Raw genomic sequence first — 14961 nt, forward strand, 5'->3', positions numbered from 1 at the left:
AGATGCTGCAGCTTCTCAGTTCCTGCACAAACACGTGTATTTATGTCCTGACCCAAACTAAATTCAGAGAGGAGCTGAAGAACGCAGTGAAATACCCACTCAATCTAATTGTTAAATTAGTGAAATCATAGAAAGAGCTGAAGGGTTTCAAGCACTAGAACTAAATCCCATTTCATACTCCATCCCCTACACTTCCCCCGGGATGGAAAGTACATTTTATATTAGCAGCACAGGGCCCTGAAATGAGCCGAAATCTGATTCTGAGATTATACTTTATTGATAATCTGACCCATTGAGACAGGATTTGCTTCACAGGCGACACATGAATTGTTGCTCAAAATGGCGGCTCCAAAGAGCTCATCTGGGCTTCAACGAAATGGCCACGGGGCAAACTTTGAAAAGCTGGGAATAAAAGTAGCTGCTGTGGGCCTGATCAGAATGGGTGCAGTTCCCGTAAATGGAAAGGGAGAGAACAAGGGGGAGGGAGAAGTAGAGAGAGAGAGAGAATGACATGGAGATAGAGAAAGCGGGAGAAGGAGACAGAGAGAGAGGGAGAGGAAGAGAGGGAGAGGGAGACCGAGAGAGACAAGGGAGAGAGAGACAGAGAGAGACGCAGCGGAGAGAGAAACAGAGAGAGGGGAAAGAGAGAGAGAGAGAAAAAGACAGATGGAGAGAGAACGCAAGGACAATAAATATAATGATTAAAAAAGCACAGAAAATATCACACAGATTCACATCAAAGCGAGGGTGTGTGTGAGAGAGAGAAAGAGAGAGAGAGCGAAACAAAGAGGGAGAAAGAAAGAGCTACTTGGTGAAGGAGAGATATAAAGACAGTTTCTAAGAAAGGAGAGGAAAATAACGAGAGAAAGAAAGAGTGAAATAAATCATATATATAATGAGAGGGCGCAAGCAGACATGGATGGAACGAGAGGGAGAGACTGAGGAATACATACAAAGTGATGGAAGTAGAAGTGGAAATAACAAGATCGAAAAACACACAGAAAATAAACAGAGACAAACGATATAAACAGAAAACAGACACAATGAAATACGGACAAACATATATAGTGACAGGAGGGTAGAGAGTGGATTGAGAATAGAACACATTAAGCAATAAATAACCAAACAAACTGTGTAATCATCCTGGAGTGTGTGAGAGTGCTGACCAGCAGAACAGCAGCAGATGAAGCAGGCCAGACAGTTCATGTTTGTTCTGGGGTAACATTCTTGTGGATTTAATTTTGACATTTCTTAAGGTGATGCCCGGAGGCTGAACAATAAAGTCACTCAGCCTTGTGCACCTGACACTGACCATTACTTACTGCAGGAGTTTCCCATCTGCTCTGTGCAGTAAAAAAAAATCACCTGATGAACGAAAGCCTGAGACTAAATCGGCTTCAGCATATCTGAAGGAAAAGGACTCTTAAAATGATTGTTAATGACACATTGTAAAAGATCACACAGCAGAGTTTAGATCACCATAGCAACAAGAACGATTGCTGGAGGGCTGGAGGTCGTTTGAACTCCTGCCGACTTAACTTGGTTATGTTGTGGACACTGAGAGAAAACAAATGAAGTGTCAATCAATTGTGGGTTGTATTTGTAGGAACCTGTTGTTGAGAAGCCACCGTCCCAGAGGTGTAATTCTGTGTTAAAAATATCTCTAAAAGCTGGGCAGTTGTTCAGTGGGGAGAGACACAGATCCACCACGACTGCTCCAACCTCACCTTTCACTTCCTGGCAGCACCACCTCAACTGGAATCTTCATGACTGCTCGCTACCTCCCAGCTTGTTGCCTCGATACTGGTTTACAGATTGCCTGTGAAGCAGATGACCTGGATACAAGAGAAAGCCACGCTACACTACAAAGGAATCCATCAAAATACCTCGAATCTTCCCGGGAAGCTTGAGCCAACTATCTGAATAAAACTTTCGTTGTGGGCTTAGTCTAAGACAGACAATTGGTTTCCAAACTTTTATGCATTTTAGGAATTCAGAATGTGTTGTTTTATTGTTGTAAAAGCAATTCCAAATCGGGCATAAACACAAGATGTTGTTTAAATTATAATGTCATTTTTTCTAGTTTATTAATAATAATAAATTATTGTTTTCTTCACGACGTCATGGTTTCTGCCTGAAGTTTCTTTCGGAAAAAGAGTTCATTAAGTTAAATGTAAAATGAAACCTCGTAGAGACAAAAAGTCATTGCCCCAAATTAAAGTGTAAAATCACTTTGCACCTTTTTGCTCCTCCATCTGTACCGTGTGTAACTTTCCCAGTGAGCTGCTGGATTCTGTAATAAATCACAATGTACTCTTACCCCTTCTGCTGTGTTACTAAACTGGAGAGGGTCCCGCAGCACCCTCCTGATCTGTTACTGTTACAAATACTGTTATTATTTCAGATTAAAGAAAAAAAATGAATAATGGAGAAATAAGCAAAATCCCAGATCAGAACTACATTCAGATTGAGTCCAATTTTACTCTGATTGATTTAATAGAAGCTAGAAATACATTCTCTGCACAAAATGACGAATTGGACCTTTCCTCCGAATGTCTGGTCTCTCCTTCTCCTTCAGCATTAGGTCCAAATAACCAAATGTTAATCCATTATTTTGCAGAAGTTCACATTTTGGTGTTTAATTCCCTCACTGCACCGCTGTCTTTGTGTTAAACACCAGCTAGTGCCATTCTCACACAGTTTGTATCTTTAACTATCGTGCAACAGTGCTTCAACAGGAACAGCAAATGAGCCCTCTCCGTCTGTCACCATAACAAGCTCTACCTTGCTCCTCACCCTGACTGGTGCCCATTTTACTTCCCGTTCAATGCAGCGATTTTGATTAAACTTCATGGCAGCCAATTTGTTTAAGATGTCCACTTTGCCCCTCACTAAAATGGTCGCCCTACCCGTCATCATGATGGCTGCATTACTGGCGGCCATTCCGTTTCAGGTTCAGGGCAGCCATTTTGTTTCAAGTTCAGGGTGGCCATTTTGTTTAACATGGTCACCTTGACCCCAATATGATGTCCACCTTGGCCCAAAGTATGATATCAAACTTGCCCCTCACTAAGATGGCTGCTGCAGAGGCGGCTATTTTTTTCCTGTCCCAGACTTTGAAGTTGTTGCTCATAGTGTCATAGTGGGTGCAACACAGGAGGAGGCCATTCGGCCCACCGTGCCTGCGCTGGCTCTTTGAAAGGGCGATCCCATTTCCCTCTCAGCTCTTTCCCCACAACCCTTATCTGAGCAATGTAGTCGTGGTAATGTGTAAATATATACATATTTACATACAAGTTGTTGTTGTAGTAGTTGCTGTGATATATAAATACAAGTTGTTATGTCTATAAGGATTGTCTCTCAATCTTTACATTTACCTCCTTTGGAAACAGGGCTTTGTTTCCCTCTAAATGAATGTTGCTGAGTGATTGTCCCTGAAACTGAGTGAGGGATCTTACTGTCTATTTGTTTTTTTTTAAAGTTCTTTGCTTCAGCTCTTTTAAATGACATGAATTTATTTGAACTCTTTGGCTGATTGGAAAAAGCCACAAACTGAACGTTGACCACAAACTGCAGGCTTTTTATCCACTGCTAATTAAAACAAGAGAAAAGAGCAAAGGGAAAGTTCGTTCACCTTTTTGTCCCCTGTCCAGGAACAGAAGAGAAAACGAACTCGGGGCAGTTTGGGCCCTGCAGCAAATATTGACCAGGACAGAGAGTCAGACCGGCACCTTTTAGGGGGAAATGAGTGAGTGGGAAAGCAGGAGAGAAAACCCTGAAAACTTGTATTAGAGAAAGAGTGAAACAACATGCGCTCTTGAGTCTGTCCCGAGTCTCTCTCTCTCCCAACTTTCCTCTTTTTTCTTTAGATTCGTTGCTTTGTAACTGGGGATTTTATCAATGGTGTTTTCTGAGAGATTGCCTGTGTAACGGAATGAATGTGAGTGAGTGTGAGTGTGAGGGAACTCTGGGCTCTTGATGTGTTTTTTTCATCTCTTGCTTTGTTTTTAATCAATTCCTTATTTCTCTCTCTCTCCAGTGGATTACTTTTGTCGAAATGCCGTAACATGAAGATGTGGAAAGAGAAATTTTGGGAGGAGGAGGAGGAATCCTTGGCAAAGAAGCTTTCTCTCCAGAGGGGACTGACCGAGGCCTTCACCACAGGCTGCACCCAATGTGGCTCATGTGGTTTGTGTCTTGGTTACTGTGGGATCACTGGGAGCACTGTGGGCTCACTGGATTACAGTGCAATCTCAGTGGGGCATTGAGGGATCACTTGGTCACGGTGATCGCTGGGTCTCTGTGGGATCACTGGGTCACTGTGGGATCACTGGGTCACTGTGGGATCACTGGATCACTGTGGGATCACAGGTCACAGTGGGCAATGTGGGATCACTGGGAATCTGTGGGATCACTGGGCCATTGTGGGATCACTGGGACATTGTGGGATCACTGGGTCACTGTGGGATCTCTGTGGGGCATTGAGGATTCATTTGATCACTGGGAGCACTGAGTCACTGTGGCCTCCTCCTGTTCCTGTATAATAGTCTTGATGGGCTGAACGACCGACTCAATTGACAGTATTTACAGGGGTCTGTGGGAGTGAATCAATCTGTAAAAGGGAAATCAGGACTGTAGATATTCAGGAAGTCCCCAGCCTGCGACATTATTTACAGAGGTCTGTGTGAGTGAGTCAATATATAGAGGGGTACAAAGTTCTTTCGATATTCAGACGGTTCCCAGATTGTATCAGTATTTACTGGTGTCTGTGAGAGTGAGTCAATATGTAAAAGGGTAGCAAGGACTGTTTATATTCAGGAAGTCCCCAGACTGTGTCAGTATTTACAGGGTTCTGGGAGTGAGAGTGAGTTAATATATAAAGTGTAGCAACGACTGTAGATATCCAGAGTTTCCAGATTGTGTCAGTAGGCAAAAGGATCTCTGAGAGTGAGTCAATGTGTAAAAGGATACCTAGGACTGTAGATCTTCAGACAGTTCGCAGATTGTGTCAGCATTTACGGGGTTCTGTGGACATTCAAGATGTCCCCAGACTGTGATAGTTTTTGAAGGGGTCTATGGGAGAGAGTCAATATATAAATGGTACCAAGGACTGTAGATATTCAGACAGTTCCCAGATTGCGTCAGCAGTTACGAGGTTCTGTGGACATTCGGCAAGTCCCCAGACTGTGATAGTTTTTGAACGCGTCTGTGGGAGAGAGTCAATATTTACAGGGATATCAATGACTGTAGACATTCTGGGAGTCATCATACTCTATCAGTTCTAATAGGGGTCTGTGACAGTGAGTCAATAAAGAAAGGGTTGCCAAGGACTGTGGATATTCTGACAGTCCCTAGATTGTATCATTATTAGCAGGGGTCTGTGAGAGTGAGTCAATATTTGCAGTGCTACCAAGGACTGTAGACATTCACGGAGTCCCCAGACTGTGTCAGTATTTACAGGATTCTGTGACAGTGAGTCAATAAATAAAGGTGTACCAAGGACTGTTGATATTTCTGACAGTCCCTCGATTGTATTATTATTTACAGGGAGTGAGTCAATATTTAAACGGATACCAAGGACTGTAGACATTCTGGAAGTCCCCAGATTGTGTCGGTATTTACAGTGGTCTGTGAGAGTGAGTCACTATCTGAAGGGTAACCAAATATTGTAGATATTCAGGGAGTCCGCAGATTGTTTTATTATTTACAGGTGTCTTTGAGAGTGAGTCGATATTTACAGGGATACCAAGGACTGTAGATATTCAGCAAGTCCTCAGAATGAGACAGCATATGAAGGGGTCTGTGAGAGTGAGTCAATATATAAAGGGGTACCAAGGACTATAGATATTCAGATCGCTCCCAGATTGTTTCAGCACTTACGTGGGTCTGTGAGAGTGAGTCGATAATTACAGGGGTACCAAGGACTGTAGATATTCTGGGAGTCCCCACACTGTATCAGTACTAACAGGGTTCTGTGACAATGAGACAATAAATAAAGGTATACCAAGCGATGGAGACATTCACGGAGTCCCCAGATTGTGTCAGTATTTAGAGGGGTCTGTGAGAGCGAGTCGATATTTGCAGTGGTACCAAGGACTGTAGACATTCAGGGAGTCCCCAGATTGTGTCAGCATTTGCAGGAGGATGTGAGAGTGAGTCAATATATAAAATTGTACCAAGGACTGTAGATATTCAGAGAGTCCCCAGATTGTGCCACTATATAGCGGGATCTCTGAGAGTGAGTCAATATGTAAAAGGGTACCAAGGAAAACAGATATTCCGGGAATCCCGGCGTTGTGTCAGTGTTTACAGGAGTCTGTGTGAGTGAGTCAATGTATAAAAGAATATCAAGGACTGTACATATCCAGGAATTCCCCAGATGGTGTCATCATTTACAGCCGTCTGAGAGATTGATCAATATAGAAAAAGCTACCAAGGCCTGTAGATATTCAGGAAGTCCCAGGATTGTGTCATTATTTACAGGGGTCTGTGAGAGTGAGTCAATATATTAAATTGTACCAAGGACTGTAGATATTCAGACAGTTCCCAGATTGTGTCAACATTTACAGGGGTCTGTGAGAGTGAGTCGATTATTAAATGGGTACCAAGGATTGCAGACATCAGGAAGTCCCCAGCCGCTTTATCATTATTTACAGGGGTCTGTGAGAGTGTGTCGATATTTGCAGAGGCACCAAGGATTGTAGAAATTCAGGGAATCCCCAGACTGTGTCAGTATTTACAAGGTTGTGTGAGAGTGAGACAATCTCTAAAGGGGTACCAATGATTGTAGATATTCAGGGATTCCCCAGAAATTGTCAGTATTTACAAGGTTGTGTGAGAGTGAGACAATATATAAAGGGGTACCAAGGATGGTAGATATTCGGGGAGTACCCAGATTTTGGAAGTAATTAAATGGGTCTGTGAGAGTGAATCGATATATAAAATGGGACCAAGGACAGTAGATGTTCAGCCTGTACCCATATTGTGTCAGCATTTAGAGGGGTCTGTCAGAGTGAGTCAATATATAAAGGGGTAACAAGGACTGTAGATATTCAGGGAGTTCCCAGGTTGTGTCATTATTTACAGGGTCTGTAAGAGTGAGTCAATATACAAAGGGCTGCCAAGGACTGTAGATATTCAGGGAGTCCCCAGATTGTCTCAGTATTTACAGCGATCTGTGAGGGTGAGTCAATATATAAAAGGGTACCAAGGACTGTAGTTCTCCAGGCAGTTCCCAGATTGTGTCAGTATGTAGAGGGATCTTTAAGCGTGAGTCAATTTGTAAAAGGGTACAAAAGACTATAGATATTCAGGAAGTCCCCAGACCGTGTCATTATTTACAGGGGTCTGTGAGAGTGAGTGAACAGATAAAACGGTACCAAGGACTGTAGATATTCAGACAGTGTCCAGATTGAATCAGCATTCAAAGGGGTCTGTGAAAGTGAATCAGTATATAAAGGGGTACTAAGGACTGCAAATATCCAGACAGCTTCGAGATTGTGTCATTATTTACAGGGGTCTGTGAGAGTGAGTCGATATTTACAGTGGTACCAAGGATTGGAGATATTCAGGAAGTCCCCAGACTGTGTCAATATTTACAGAGGTCTGTGAGAGTGAGTCAATATATAAAGGGGTACCAAGAGCTGTAGATATTCAGAGAGTTCCCAGATTGTGTCAGTATTTACAGGGGTCTGTGAGAGTAAGTCGATAATTACAGGGGCGCCAAGGACTGCAGACATTCCCGAGATCCCCAGCCTGTGTCAGTATTTACTGGTTTCTGTGGGAGAGAGTCGATATTTACAGGCATACCAAGGACTGTAGACATTCAAGGAGTCCCCAGACTATATCATGTTTCTGTGGGAGTTAGTCAATAAATAAAGTGGTACCAAGGACTGTACATATTCTGACAGTCACGAGCTTGTATCATTATTTTGACGGGTCTGTGGGAGTGAATCGATATTTACAGGGATACCAAGGACCATGGACATTCAGGGAGTCCCCAGAATGTGTCATTATTTACAGGGTTCTGTGAAAGTGATTCATTAAATAAAGAGGTACCAAGGACTGGAGATATTTAGGGAGTGCCGAGATTGTGTCACTACTTACAGGGGTCTGTGAGAGCGAGCCGATATTTACAGGGTTACCAAGGACAAGAGCTATTCAGGAAGTACCCAGACTGTAATAATATTTACAGGGGTCTGTGGGAGTGAGTCAATAAATAAAGGAGTAACAAGGACTGTATGTATTTGGACAGTCACTCAATTGTATCATTATTTACAGGGGTCTATGAGAGTGAATCTACATTTACAGGGATACCAAGGACTGTAGACATTCAAGGAATCCCCGGAATGTGTCATTATTTACAGGGTTCTGTGGCAGTGAGTCAATGTATAAAGGTGTGCCGAGGACTGTAGATATTCAGATAGTTCCAAGATTGTGTCATTATTTACAGGGTTCTGTGGGAGTGAGTCGATATTTACAGGGTTACCAAGGAGTGGAGATATTCAGGAAGTCCCCAGATCGTGTCAGTATTTACAGAGGTCTGTGGGTGTGAGTCAATATATAAAAGGATGCCAAGGGCTGTAGATAATTAGACAGTTCCCAGATTGTGTCAGTATGTAGAGGGATCTCTGAGAGTGAGACAATATGTAAAAGGTTGCCAAGGGCTGTAGATAATTAGACAGTTCCCAGATTGTGTCAGTATGTAGAGGGACCTCTGAGAGTGAGACAATATGTAAGAGGTTGCTAAGGACTGTAGATATTCAGACAGTTCCCAGATTGTGTCAATATGTAGAGAGATGTCTGAGAGTGAGGCAATATGTAAAAGGGTGCCAAGTACTGTTGACAATCAGGGAGTCCCCGGACTGTGTCAGTTTTTACAAGGTTCTGTGAGAGTGAGCCAATAAATAAAGGGGCACCAAGGACTGTAGATATTCAGGAAGTCCCCAGATTGTTTCATTGTTTACAGGGGGCTGTGAGAGTGAGTCGACATTTACAGGGTTACCAAGGACTGTAGATATTCAGACAGTTCCCAGATTGTGTCAGTATGCAGAGGTATCTCTGAGAGTGAGACAATATGTAAAAGGGTGCCATGGACTGTAGATATTCATTGAGTTCCCAGATTGTGTCATTAAGTAGAGGGATCTCTGAGAGTGAGTCAATATGTAATAAAGTACCAAGGATTGGAGATATTCAGGAAGTCCCCAGAATGTGACAGTATTTACAGCGGTTTGTGAGAGTGAGTTAATATATAAATGGGTACCAAGGACTGGTGATATCCAGAGAGTTTGCAGGTTGTGTCAGAATTTACATGGGTCTGTGAGAATGAGTCAATATATAAAGGGGTACCAATGACTGTCGATATTGAGACAGTCCCCAGATTGTGTCAGCAGTTACAGCGGTCTGTGAGAGTGAGTCGATAATTGCAAGGGTACCAAGGACTGTAGATATTATGACAGATCCTAAATTGTATTTGTATTGACAGGGGTCTGTGGGATTGAGTCAATAGTTACAGGGATACCAAGGACTGTAGACATTCAGAGAGTCCCCAAAATGTGTCAGTATTTACAGGAGCCTGTGAGAGTGAGTCGATATTTGCAGTGGTAACAAGGACTGCAGATATTTAGACCATCCCTCGATTGTGTCAGTATTTACAGGTTTCCATGGGAATGAGTCAATATCTAAAGTGGTCCCAAGGACTGTAGATATTCAGGGTGTCCCCGGAATATTCCAGTATTTAAAAGGTTCTGTGAGGGTGAGCAATATATATAGGCGTACCAAGGATTGTAGATATTCAGGGAGTCCCCAGATTGTGTCAGTATTTACAGGGGTCTGTGGGAGTCAGTCAATATATAAAGTGCTGCCAGGGATTGTATACATTCAAGCTGTACCCAGTCTATGCCAATATTTACAGGTGTCTGTGGGGCTGATTCAATATTTACAATGTTACTAGGCAGTGTACACATTTAGACAGTCCACAGATTGTTTGAGGAAATCCAGAAGTGGATCAATATTTTAAAGTATCCAAAGCCTTTCTCATAATCTGTATGCATAATTGCAGGGAAATCCATAGACTGTGTGAATATTTACAGTAGATTCCAAGGACTGTGCCGTTATTTACAGGTAGATCCAGAGACTGCCCCAATATTTACAAGCCGATCCATAGACTTGCCAATATTGACGGGGTATCCAGAGATTGTACCAATATTCGCAAAATGGTCTCTAAACTGACCAGTAGAATGGTTCAGTTCCCATCTCTGAGTTTAAACCCATCCCTTGAGAAGTGGGTAGAAACTCTCTGAAATTAAAGGATTTCACTCAGAAATAACCTGCAATCTGTAAATAAAGCTGCTCTCCCTTCACATCAGTGCTGTCAGACTGTGGGTCTCATAGATTCTCTTCTTTCAAATATTTATTAAAAATATATACTGGGCTTTGAGCTTCCATCTGTGTAATATTTGGTTCAATATTTGTTGTGATATAAACATTGTTGGATTTAAAGTTGTTAACTGAATCTGTTTGTTCACTGACTGTAATTAATGTCAGCCTCCATGGACCCTATTTGTGTCACTGGAGTGTTTCTCCCTGCTATTAATAAGCGACTACTTTCAACATGTTATCCCATAGTGTCAGTGGGAGCATCACCTCCAAGGTGGCCAACGGAGCACGTCACGCTAGATTTATGCGCGCGCATTCCGGACGATATCTGGGCACATTGGGAGGCCGAGTTGCGCTGATCCAACGGGTGTTGCATGACCCAATTTATAGCCCAGTGAGCTGACACACCGGGGGAGGCTTCACAGTGTTGGAAATGCAGTGAAATATATTGAAGTGTTTATAAACACAGGGAACTGACATACCAGGGTAGGCCTCACAGTGTTGGACACGGAATAAAATACAGTGAAGTTTTCATAAACACTGAAAGCTGATACACCAGGGGAGGCCTCACAATGTTGGACACGGAGTGAAAAACAATGAAGTGTTTAGAAACACTGAAAGCTGAAACACGGGGGAGGCCTCACAGTGTTGGAAGTGCAGTGAAATATATTGAATTGTTTATTCATAGAGAGCTGACACACCGTGGGAGGCTTCACAGTGTTAGAAATGCAGTGAATTACATTGAAGTGATTATAAACACAGGGAGCTGACACACCAGGGGAGGCCTCACGGTGTTGGACACGGAGTGAAATACAGAGAAGTGTTTATAAACACAGGGAGCTGACATACCAGGGGAGGCCTCACAGTGTTGTGCACGTTAGTGAAATACAGTGAAGTGTTTATAAACACTGAAAGCTGATACACCAGGGGAGGCCTCACAGTGTTCGAAATGCAGTGAAATAAATTGAAGTGATTATAAACATAGGGAGCTGACACACCAGGGGAGGCCTCACAGTGTTGGACACGGAGTGAAATACAGTGAAGTGTTTATAAAGACAGGGAGCTGACATACCAGGGGAGGCCTCACAATGCTGGGAACGTTAGTGAAATACAGTGAAGTGTTTATAAACACAGGGAGCTGACACACCATGGGAGGCCTCACAGTGTTGGACACGGAGTGAAATACAGTGAAGTGTTTATAAACACAGGGAGCTGACATACCAGGGGAGGCCTCACAATGCTGGGAACGTTAGTGAAATACAGTGAAGTGTTTATAAACACTGAAAGCTGATACACCAGGGGAGGCCTCACAGTGTTGGACACGGAGTGAAAAACAGTGAAATGTTTAAAAACACTGAAAGCTGACACACCGGCGGAGGCCTCACAGTGTTGGAAATGCAGTGAAATATATTGAAGTGTTTATAAATACAGGGAGCTGACATACCAGGAGAGGCCTCACAGTGTTGGACACGGTGTGAAATACAGTGAAGTGTTTATAAACACAGGGAGCTGATACACCAGGGGAGGCCTCACAGTGTTGGACACGGAGTGAAATACAGTGAAGTGTTTATAAACACTGAAAGCTTACACAACAGGGGAAGCCTTACAGTTTTGGACACGGAGTGAAATAGAGTGAAGTGTTTATAAAACCAGAAAGCTGACACATAGGTACATTGGAAGATCGGTACAGGATTCGGCCATTTAGCCCCTCGAGCCTGTTCCGCCTTTCAATGAGATCATGGTTGACCTGTGACCTAACTCCACATATCCGCCTGAGCACCATATCCCTTAATACCTTCGGTTGACATAAATCTTTCAATATCAGATTTAAAATTAACAATTGAGCGAGCATCAACTGCTATTTGATGAAGAGAGTTCCAAACTTCTCCCACCCTTTCCCTGTAGAAGTGTTTCCGAACTTCACTCCTGAAAGTCCTGGCTTTCATTTTCAGGCTCTGTCCTCTCGTCCGAGACTCCCCAAACAGCGGAAATAATTTCTCTCTTTCGATCCGACCAGTTCCCCGGAACACCTTGAAAACTGCGATCAAATTATCCTTTAATCTTCTAAATTCCAGTGAATACAAGCCTGGTTTGTTTACTCTCTCCTCGTAATTTAACCCTTCGTGTTCAGGTATCATTCCAGTAAATCTGCGCTGCACTCCCAAGGCCAACATGTCCTTCCTAAGGTGTGGCACCCAGGACTGAACACAGTACTCCAGGTGTGGTCTAACCAGAGCTTTGTACAGCTGCAGCATAACTTCTACCTACGTATTCTAGTCCTATCGATATAAAGGCCAGCATTCCATTCGCCTTTTCAGCTTATTTTCTGTACCTGTCCATAATATTTTAATGATCTATATACATGGACCTCTAAGTCTCTTGTGATTTTGTGATTTCCGATCCCACTGCTGTTTCTCTGCACCAGTTAAAGGGGCGAGTGAGAGACGGAGGAAATTGTCCCAGTTCCAGAAAAGCATACGGGATCTGCTCCAGCTGCAGTCGATGGGGATCGATGTCGGGGAGGAACTCAGTGAGTTGAAGGGCCAGAAAGTCTCACTCGTCACCTCTGAGACCTCGAAGATCACCTTTCTGTCCAGAGTCCGCTCTGTGGGGCAGGGCGAGAAGTGCTCGCGTTTCTTCTTCCAGAAGCTGCACAGAGAGACCTCTGGTAATCAGCAGACTGAAGGAGGAAGAGGGATCGGTGACGTCTTCACAGACCGACATACTGAGGATCAGCAAGTCCTTTTATGCCGGGCTGTTTGACGCAAAGCCCAGAGACAGCACGGCCTCCCAATCCTTCCTGTCCTCTCTCTCTTAGAGGACAGCGAGTGGTAGAGCCTGGATTGGTCATTGACCTTGGACGAGTTGACAAAGGCCGTCCAGTCCTTGAGAAGAGTAGAACTCCGGGGAGCGAGGGTTTACCGGTTGACTTGCACTCAGCTCTGTGGAACTGGATAGACCCAGACCTATTGGAAGTGTACGGGGGTATGCTTCTGGCAGGCAGCATGTCAGAATCCATGAGGAAAAGCATCATCACCCTCATCTACAAGCAGAAGGGGGAGAGGGAAGAAATCAGAAATTGGCGACCCATTTCCTTGCTAAATGACGACTTCAAAATTCTATCTGCGGCCATCGCCAACAGGCTCAAGTCTGCTCTGGAGCGGTTGATCCACCCGGATCAGACCTGTACTGTACCCGGCAGGAAGATATCTGAAAGCCTTGTGCTGCCCAGGCATACGATCGCCTACATACAGGACAGGGGGGTAAACACCTGCCTCATCAGCCTGGTCCAGGACAGGGCCTTGCTCAGAATATCTCACACCGACATGATGGACGTGCTCTCCAAAATGGTTTTGGGGAGGGAATCCGCGATTTGATCCGACTGCCCTATGTGGACATCCGCAGCACATTCCTAATCAATGGGCGGGAGTCGGAGAGTTTTCCAATCATATCTGGAGTCAGGCAGGGCTGTCCTCTCTCCGCGGTCTTGTTCAAGTGTTGTATCGAGCTATTTGCCCCGTCCATCAGGAAGGGCACAGGTATCAGGGGGATGACGATCCCAGGCAGTGGAGGCTCTCAGGTTAAGGCCTCCCTGTACATGGATGACGTCACCGTCTTTTGCTCCGATCAGCAGTCGGTCCACAGACTGATGGGCATCTGTGAACGATTCGAACTGGCCTCGGGGTCCAGAGTGAACTACAGTAAGGGTGAGGCCACGTTCTATGGCAGGTGGGAGACCCGATCCTTTGTCCCTTTCACCGTCAGGTCCGACTACCTGGTTCAGGGGGGCCCCAGGTCTCCAGCAAGCAATGGGAGGAGCGGGTAGCCAAGGCGAAACAGAAGCTTGGTGTGTTGGGGGGCTCAATAACGGGCAGGAACCTGGTGATAAAGTGTGAGGTGCTCGCGGTGTTGCTCTACGTGGCCCAGGTCTGGCCCATTCCCCACCGCTCGGTCGCCACAGTCACCCGAGCTATCGTCCACTTTGTCTGGAGGTCCAAGGTAGAATGTGTCCACAGGGACACCATGTACAAGTCCCCAGGCAAAGGGGGCAGAAGCGTCCCTAATGCTGCCCTGATCCTGATGGATATTTTTGTGTGTGTCTGCCTCAGGATGTGTGTAGAGCCCTGTTACACAAACACCAAGTGTCACTACGTGCTGAGTTTCTACCTGTCCAATACACTGAGAAAACTGGGTCTGGCCATGCTGGCCGAGCAGACGCAGGATGTACCTTCCAGCTAGACAGTCCCCCACCACTGTCCCAGGTGGAGAATTTCCTGAGGAGGAACCACTTCGACCATAAGGCCGTCGGACAGTGGTCGACGAGGAACGTTCTGGGGGTCCTGCAGGAAAAGGAGAGGGTGAATCCGATCGGGCAGATCCCCGACCAGACGGTTGATGCCATTTGGCAGAACATCTCGTCGCTGGAACTGACCAACAGGCACCAGGATGTGGCCTGGATGGTGGTGGGAAGGACCCTCCCAGTGCGGTCCTTCCAACATGCACGGAATCTCAGCACCACCTCGAGCTGCCTTCAAAGCTGCAACAGGGATGAGACCGTTGTCCGTCTTCTGGTGGACTGGACCT

Source organism: Heptranchias perlo, unplaced genomic scaffold (genome assembly GCF_035084215.1).
Source record: "Heptranchias perlo isolate sHepPer1 unplaced genomic scaffold, sHepPer1.hap1 HAP1_SCAFFOLD_129, whole genome shotgun sequence".
Classification (NCBI taxonomy): domain Eukaryota; kingdom Metazoa; phylum Chordata; class Chondrichthyes; order Hexanchiformes; family Hexanchidae; genus Heptranchias; species Heptranchias perlo.